This window comes from Rana temporaria, chromosome 5 (assembly GCF_905171775.1).
Source record: "Rana temporaria chromosome 5, aRanTem1.1, whole genome shotgun sequence".
NCBI lineage: Eukaryota > Metazoa > Chordata > Amphibia > Anura > Ranidae > Rana > Rana temporaria.
Window position 1 is genome coordinate 229,698,796 of NC_053493.1, and position 9,287 is coordinate 229,708,082.

Here is a 9,287-nt window from a genome sequence, read left to right on the forward strand (position 1 = left end):
AAAAAAACTGTCCTTTTGCAATGTTTTTGAAAAACAAATTCCCTATCATTGGATCGCAATAGGCTTTTATTGTTCCCATATTACTCTGCTGAACTATCTCACAAACACAAAGCCTTCAATAAAACCTGTGTAACTTTATTTCAACATAACATTTGTTTTACTCTTGCATACAGTATGTGGCTACTTTTCAATTCCAGCTGGCCAACGCATCAGATGGCCAACGTTATTCTATTTAGATCTGGCAGATGTGGAATCTCTCTTACAGATTCTTTACCTAAACCATGAGAGGCTCCACAAATCTCCCCTAAACAACAGTACACCCCTTGGGTGAAAGCCAAACACAAAAGAAAATCCCCAAATACTACCCCACAAAAAAGAAGCTGTCACCCTTCTGAATGATGAGTCTGTATATTTTCCTGCATTAGGGATGGGCGAATGGTTCGATCCGAGCCAAACATTTGCCTGTTTGGCCAATCGCCAAAAAACAGAATTTGCAGGGTGCTTGCCCCAACGAACACTCTGCATTGCACAATAAACTACTGCACAGAATGGGTAGGGGTACTATGTACCCGATACCCATTCACATTGTTAAAGGGGCTTCCAGATTCAGATAAGCCCCCCCACGCAGACCCTGACAACCACAGCCCAGGGTTGTTTGAAAGAGATCTTTGTCCTTATGAACATGTGGACAAAGTGCTTTGGGGTGGGGGAGGTGCCTGGGATGGTTCAGGGGGCAGGATGCTTGCTTGTCCCCCCTTTCCTGACCTGTCGAGCTGTGTGACAGACTCACCCGGGACATCCCCGGACCCTCTTATGTCTAAAATTATCCTATGTCCACTAGGGGCATAGGATGTCTGAGAAATCATATCTTGGACTACCTGAGATGTATTATTATGTAATTATTATCCACAAAGTGCGCACCACACACTTTGGCATCGGGGGGTCCCTAGATGGATGCTTGGGTGGTGCCTTATGACACATACCAGGTAATTCATCTCCAACAAACAAGCTTCTTCTGGTCACTTTCATGGTAATTGGATACTTATACCACAATGAGCACTGATAAGTGCTATCTGACACATGCCAGGTAATCTACCACCAGCACATCTTCTGCTTCCAATTGCCCCCATTAGGTGATTGGACACAGAACCTGGAAAGACAAGTACTTATACCACAGTGAGCATTCATCAGTGTCAACAAGCAGTCTGGAGGTTAAGCAGGGGCTTATATACACTAGGAGAGGTATGCAATTACAGGCAATTACTTTGTGGTAGTATTCACACAGGGATGGCTGGGCTCAAGGGCCACACTGCAGCCCCTGTGTGGTAATATTATCACCCATGCTATACACATACTGATTTTGTTCTACTCCAACCCTTCTTTAGCCCAGGTTCACACTGGGTATGATTTCCTTTGATTTAAGATGCGATTTCACATGTGAAATCGCATCTCAAATCGGCGGCATTTGCCGGCAATTGTCGGCAATGACACTGTCCTAATCGGTGCGACGCCGCATCTGCGACGCTGCACCGATTTCAAAAAGTAGTTCCTGTACTACTTTTAGCAATTTCGGGCCGCGATTTACATAGACATCTGTGCAGAAACCTGCACAGATGTCTCTTAAATCGCGGCCGAAATCGGGACTGCCAGCGGGAGTGAAATCGTGCGAGTTCAGCTGAACTCGCACAGCTTCACTCCCGCAGCCCAGTGTGAACCAGGGCTTAAAGTTTCTTCTTTATTTATATACACAAATCCTACATTATAGTGTTTCCCTAAATACATCATGTGCTGCTGAGTTGCTGGAGTGAAACAGCAGGAGCATTTGTTTCCTGACTGGGGGATACTTGCCTGTGCATGTGTGCACCTACCCTTTCTGCCACTCTGGGGTTCTGCTGGTTGCTGGCACAGTGGATCCCAACCAGGATACTGACCACCTGGTGTACAGCGATCAATCTGACTATAGGAAACCTTTCTGCTTTTTCAACCAGGCATATTTCTCTGCCTATGAAATTTTGTAAGTATGCATTTTACATGCCTTCCCAACGTTTTTGGAGCAACCATATATGGAAATGTTATTACTGCAAAGATAATGTGGTTTTGACATATTATTAATTGTACAGTCTTTCTTTATAGAATGTGATACACAACTGACTTAAATATACCTCTGAAGAAGGACCCTTTGAGGTCTGAAATACGTAAGGCGTCAACACCTGGAATGTACAGTGGTTTGTCCTATCAACATGTTCCCCTGGACAACCACCATCTTTTATCCATGATGTGCATGTTGGGTACCTTACTGAGTACTTTTATACAATTATTTGTCATTCTGTATACTTTTTCTACATGATATTCATGCTTGTTACATATTTCATAATAAAATATTTTGTACTTTTTTACCTACCTGGTCTGTCCCTTGTCAAATCCGTGAGGAGTTTTGGTTTGTGCCCTAGGGCACTACTAGTTGTTGGTACATATGTTATTGAATTTTTTTTGACATGTGAGGTGACAGAAATGGAGGAGAGACAACCCTGTGAGGAGCTGGAATGTACTTAATTCTGAATGCTGGAACACTGAGCTGTCTGCTTTATGAAAGCTAAAACTAGCTTAGTGCAGAACGTAGGCTAAAAGTGCCTTAACACAGCTTCACTTTTAGAAATGTTCAAAATTCAAGCAGTCTACTTTTAAAATGAGTGTTCACAAGCCCTGGTAGCCTAGTAGTCATCCATCTGCTTAAAGGGATATCACAGTTTTGAGATGCATACATAAAAAACAGCATATGTGCTTAGAATTTATCTTTTACATTCTTACTGTACTGCCCTAGTGGACCCTTTACTTTGTTGGTAACTTAGTGATCATGAAACATGCCTGTTTCTAATGCTGTAAGTTCCTCCTTTAAGTCGCTTACATAAGGGAAGCTTGATGCAGAATAATGTTGGTAGTAAAATATATATTCCAGCCACCATGGATGTAGTGGATTACAGTGATCTCTAAGGATGAGCTAAATTTTAATTTTTCACTTCACTGACATTTTGTCATATTGGCAAACTTCATTGGCGTAAATAGAGCAAATTAAGTTTATCTAATGTGAAAAAGTTCACTATTGCCTTTTTTGCACCTTCGCAAGATTCCTTGTCATCAACCTTGCCGTAACAACCATTGGCAATACAGACAGACATAGGGGCAGCTCTATGCTTAAAGTGGAACTAAAATAATCATTCCTACCTCTTTGCTAACATTTCAAAGTTCACAGGGGAGCATCTCCTTCCTTGCTCCTTCTGGGTATTTTCATTGGCTGGTGCAAGATGGCATAGCTCCTACACATGTGCAGGATTCGGTTATCTGAGCACACTGGGACTATGCCGGGGATGTAAATTGAGCTGTGCATGTGCAGCCCAGTTTACACAAAACAGAAGACTGTGAGTAGGCAGGTAGGCTCATTTAATTTCAGATTAGACATTACATTTCTTTTATGTGATAAATAAAATACCTGATCATACATTTTTGTAAAGTGCCTGTTAGAGATGTACAGAACTGTTCGCCGGCGAATAATTTGCGGCGATTTATGCGCGTTCGCGTTCACCTATGCGCGCGAACATATGCGCTGTTCGATCCGTCTCCTATTATTTATCATTGAGCAAACTTTGACCCTCTATCTCACAGTCAGCAGACACATTCCAGCCAATCAGCAGCATACCCTCCCTCCCTGACCCTCCCACCTCTAGGGCAGCATCCATTTTAGATTCATTCCGAACCTGCATTCTTAATGAGAGGAGGGATAGTGTTGCTGCTGCTGAATTGATAGGGAAAGAATAGCTAGAGTAGTGTTTTCAGTGTCCTGAACGACTCATCCGATCTCTGCTGTAAGGACAGCACCCCAAAAAGCCCTTTTTAGGGCTATTAACCCCAAAAAGCCCTTTTTAGGGCTAGTAACTCCAAAAAGCCATTTTTAGGGCTGGTATATCAGTCTGCTTTTTTTTCTCTGTAATCTAATTGCAGTTGCCTGCTAGGAAGGCAGCTTGTGTGTGTCAGGATCACAGCGTACACTGTGCCCAGTGCCATCCACCACTCATCTATCTTGGTGGCACAGTAGATAACATTTAAAAAAAAAAATATTACTGCAATATAATTGTAGTCAGTTGCCTGTCTGCCAGCGTGTGTCAGGGTACAGCGTACACTGTGCCCAGTGCCACCCACCACCCATCTATCTTGGTGGCATAGTCGATAACATTAAAAAAAAAAAAAAAATTATTACTGCAATATAATTGTAGTCAGTTGCCTGTCTGCCAGCGTGTGTCAGGGTACAGCGTACACTGTGCCCAGTGCCACCCACCACCCATCTATCTTGGTGGCACAGTCGATAACATTTAAAAAAAAAATTATTACTGCAATATAATTGTAGTCAGTTGCCTGTCTGCCAGCGTGTGTCAGGGTACAGCGTACACTGTGCCCAGTGCCAACCACCACCCATCTATCTTGGTGGCACAGTCGATAACATTTAAAAAAAAAAAAATTATTACTGCAATATAATTGTAGTCAGTTGCCTGGCTGCCAGCGTGTGTCAGGGTACAGCGTACACTGTGCCCAGTGCCACCCACCACTCATCTGTCTTGGTGGCACAGTACATAACATTTAAAACCCCCCAAAAATTTACTGCAATAGAATAGTAGTCAGTTGCCAGCGTGTGTCAGGCTCATAGTGTAAACTGTGCCCACTTGCCCAGTGCCACCACTCATATATCTGGTGGCATAGTATATTAAATTTAAAAAGAAAAAACACAATTTTGACTGCAATAGAATAGCAGTTAATTGTCTGCAGGCGTGTGTCAGGCCTACAGCGTCTACTCTGCCAACTTCTGCCAGTGCACAGTGTCACTCATATCTGGTGTCACAGTAGCTTGCACGCATAGTACAACTTAACAAATAAGAAAACATGACTGGCAGAGGCAGGCCACCCCGCAGGGGCTGTCGTGGTCGTGGTGCTGTGATTCCCTTTGGCCCTAGAATAATGCCCAGTGTTCAGGACATAGTTGACTGGCTAACACAGGACACCCAATCTTCTACAGCTTCCGCTCGAAACCTTGACGCACCATCCTCCTCCAGCTCAGCTTCGGGTACCTCTCAAGTCACCACTCGCCCACATGCCGCCACCACCAACACTAGCATCACAGCTGCTTCACTTGATCTGTCAGAGGAGTTATTTACACATGAGTTGGAAGAAATGAGTGATGCGCAACCATTATTGCCAGAGGTTGTAGATAAAAGGGATATGACTCAGTCAGGCAGCATTACACACATGGAGGTATGGTGCGATGATGATGTACCCGCTGCTGCTTCCTTTGCTGAGTTGTCAGATACAAGTGAAGCGGTTGATGATGACGATGTGTCCGGGGATGTCACGTGGGTGCCCGCTCGAAGAGAAGAAGAAGAAGAGGGGGAAAGTTCAGATGGGGAGACAGAGAGGAGGAGGAGACGAGTTGGAAGCAGGGGGAGGTCGTCGCAAGGAGCTAGTGGCACAGTCAGACAGCATGTATCGGCACCCGGGGTCAGCCAGACAGCACGCCAATCAACGCATGCTGTTGCCACCACCAGAATGCCGGCATTGCAAAGCTCTTTTTTTGTGTGTCTGCCTCTGATAACAGTGATGCCATTTGCAACCTGTGCCAAAAGAAACTGAGTCGTGGGAAATCCAACACCCACCTAGGTACAACTGATTTGCGAAGGCACATGATTGCACATCACAAACGCCTATGGGATCAACACATGATGAAGAGTACAAGCAGCACACAAGCTCAAAGCCACCATCCTCCTCCTGGTGCAGCATCTTCAGTCATGTCAACCACTGCGGTCCTCCTTGCCCCCTCTCAACCATCCGACACTGCGTCTCTCACCTTGAGCAGTTCCTGCTCATCTGCCCACAGTCAGGTGTCTGTCAAGGACATGTTTGAGCGTAAGAAGCCAATGTCACAGAGTCACCCCCTTGCCCGACATCTGACAGCTGGCTTGTCGGAACTCTTAGCCCGCCAGCTTTTACCATACAAGCTGGTGGAGTCTGAGGCCTTCAAAAAAATTGTAGCTATTGGGACACCGCAGTGGAAGGTACCCGGCCGAAATTTCTTTTCACAAAAGGCAATCCCCAACCTGTACTCTATTGTGCAAAAGGAAGTCATGGCATCCCTGGCACACAGTGTTGGGGCAAGGGTCCATCTGACCACTGATACCTGGTCTGCAAAGCACGGTCAGGGCAGGTATATCACCTACACTGCGCATTGGGTAAACCTGCTGACGGCTGACAAGCATGTAATGCGTGGCTCTGCAGAGGAGTTGGTGACACCGCCACGACTTGCAGGCAGGTCTGCTGCCACCTCCTCTACTCCTCCTACTCCATCCTCTTTGATAACCTCCTCGGCTGAGTCCTCTTCTGCTGCTGCGTTTTGCTCCACATCAACTGCACCCCCCCAGCTCCCCAGGGGCTATTCCACATCACGGATACGACAGTGTCACGCCGTCTTGGGGTTGACTTGCCTGAAAGCAGAGAGTTACACCGGACCAGCACTCCTGTCCGCCCTGAACACACAGGTGGATCAGTGGCTGACTCCGCACCAACTGGAGATCGGCAAAGTGGTGTGTGACAACGGAAGCAATTTGTTGGCGGCATTGAATTTGGGCAAGTTGACACATGTCCCGTGCATGGCACATGTGATGAATCTGATTGTACAACGCTTTGTGCATAAGTACCCAGACTTACAGGATGTGCTCAAGCAGGCCAGGAAGGTGTGTGGCCATTTCAGGCGTTCCTACACGGCCATGGTGCACTTTTCAGATATCCAGCGGCGAAACAACATGCCAGTGAGGCGACTGATTTGCGACAGCCCGACACGTTGGAATTCAACACTCCTAATGTTCGACCGCCTGCTCCAACAAGAAAAAGCCGTCAACGAGTATTTGTATGACCGGGGTGCTAGGACAGCCTCTGCGCAGCTGGGAATTTTTTTGCCACGTTACTGGACGCTCATGCGCAATGCCTGTAGGCTCATGCATCCTTTTGAGGAGGTGACAAACCTAGTCAGTCGCACTGAAGGCAGCATCAGCGACATCATCCCATTTGTTTTCTTCCTGGAACGTGCGCTGCGAAGAGTGCTGGATCAGGTCGTAGATGAGCGAGAGGAAGAGGAAGAGTTGTGGTCGCCATCACCACCACCAGAAACAGCCTTATCAGCATCACTTGCTGGACCTGCAGAAACGCTGGAAGAGGAGTGTGAGGAAGAGGAGTCAGAGGAGGAATGTGGCTTTGAGGAGGAGGAAGACCAACCACAGCAGGCATCCCAGGGTGCTCGTTGTCACCTATCTGGTACCCGTGGTGTTGTACGTGGCTGGGAGGAAGAACAGACCTTCAGTGAGATCAGTGAGGACGAGGAACGGGACATGAGTAGCTCGGCATCCAACCTTGTGCAAATGGGGTCTTTCATGCTGTCGTGCCTGTTGAGGGACCCTCGTATAAAAAGGCTGAAGGAGAACGACCTGTACTGGGTGGCCACGCTACTAGACCCCCGGTATAAGCAGAAAGTACCTGAAATGTTACCAAATTACCGGAAGTCGGAAAGGATGCAGCAGTTCCAAAATAAATTAAAAAGTATGCTTTACACAGCATACAAGGGTGATGTCACAGCACAACGAGAATCTAACAGTGGAAGAGGTGAAAGTATCCCTCCTCCTACCATGACCACGCCGGCAAGGACAGGACGTTTACAGACGTGTTGTTGATGGAGGACATGCGGAGCTTTTTCAGCCCTACGCGCCGCCACAGCCCTTCGGGGTCAACCCTCAGAGAACGACTAGACCGACAGGTAGCAGACTACCTCGCCTTAACTGCAGATATCGACACTCTGAGGAGCGATGAACCCCTTGACTACTGGGTGTGCAGGCTTGACCTGTGGCCTGAGCTATCCCAATTTGCCATAGAACTTCTGGCCTGCCCCGCTTCAAGTGTCCTTTCAGAAAGGACTTTCAGTGCAGCAGGAGGTATTGTCACTGAGAAGAGAAGTCGCCTAGGTCAAAGTCTAGATTACCTCACCTTTATTAAGATGAATGAGGCATGGATGCCGAAGGGACTGACAGTGGGCGATACATTTGACTAAAGGCCTGATGAGATGAGCTTCCTTGGGCTACAAATGTTCCACACGCTGCTGTATTTTATGTCTGCATGCCGGATGACTTGCGTGACTTATCCGCCACCAAATAGGGTTCAAGCCTCAATGTTTTAGTGCACTTTCTGCCTGGAAAACATCCATTTTTCTGGCTGCTGCTACACCAGCAGCTGCAACAATGCCTAATACTTAATTTGTACATGCCTAATTTTTCTGGCCTCTGGTGCTGCACTGTGGCTGCAAAAACAAAACCAAAAAAAAAGGCACATACGTGTATCAATTCCCCTTCGTGATCGTTACCTTGTTGTGGTGAAGGGGCTTGCGTATCACAATGAAGCGACCACCTCTATGAGTGTGTTGGCAATGGCAATGTTGGCACACCCGAGATGATAAGGTCGTTGCTTCATAGTGATCAGACCAAAAGCGATCGACTGGATAATTTTGCATAGAAAAAACATACATTTTCTTTGTGATCATCTAAGGTGATCATTAAAGCCTACTAGGCCAACAATGGACCCACACTGCAGAATCATTGTTTTCTGGGTCACGTAACTGTCACTGAACTACCTCAGCCCGACCATAGGCTTTGAAAAACCCCCATCGCCTGCAATCTCCAAAACGTTCATTGACGTCAGTGAGGACAAGAACGGGACATGGCTAGCTTGGTATCCAACCTTGTGTAAATGGGGAGTTTGCGGTTGTGCAAATGGACTGGTTGCAGGTGTTTGCGGTGCGTTAAACGGCGAGTTTGATCTGTCAGAGTTTGGTCTGTCACTGTGAACCCTAACCCTATTACAGACAGGGTTAGGGTTACAGATAGGGATAGGGTTACAGATATGGTTAGGGTTAGGGTTACAGATAGGGTTACAGATAGGGTTAGGGTTAGGGTTAGAGATAGGGTTAGGGTTACAGATATGGATAGGGTTACAGATAGGGTTAGGGTTAGGGTTAGAGATAGGGTTAGGGTTAGGGTTACAGATAGGGTTAGGGTTACAGATAGGGTTAGGGTTACAGATAGGGTTAGGGTTACAGACTGTAACCCTAACCCTGTCTGTAACCCTAACCCTGTCTGTAACCCTAACCCTACCCTAACCCTAACCCAACCCTAACCCTAACGCTATCTGTAACCCAAACCCTAACGCTA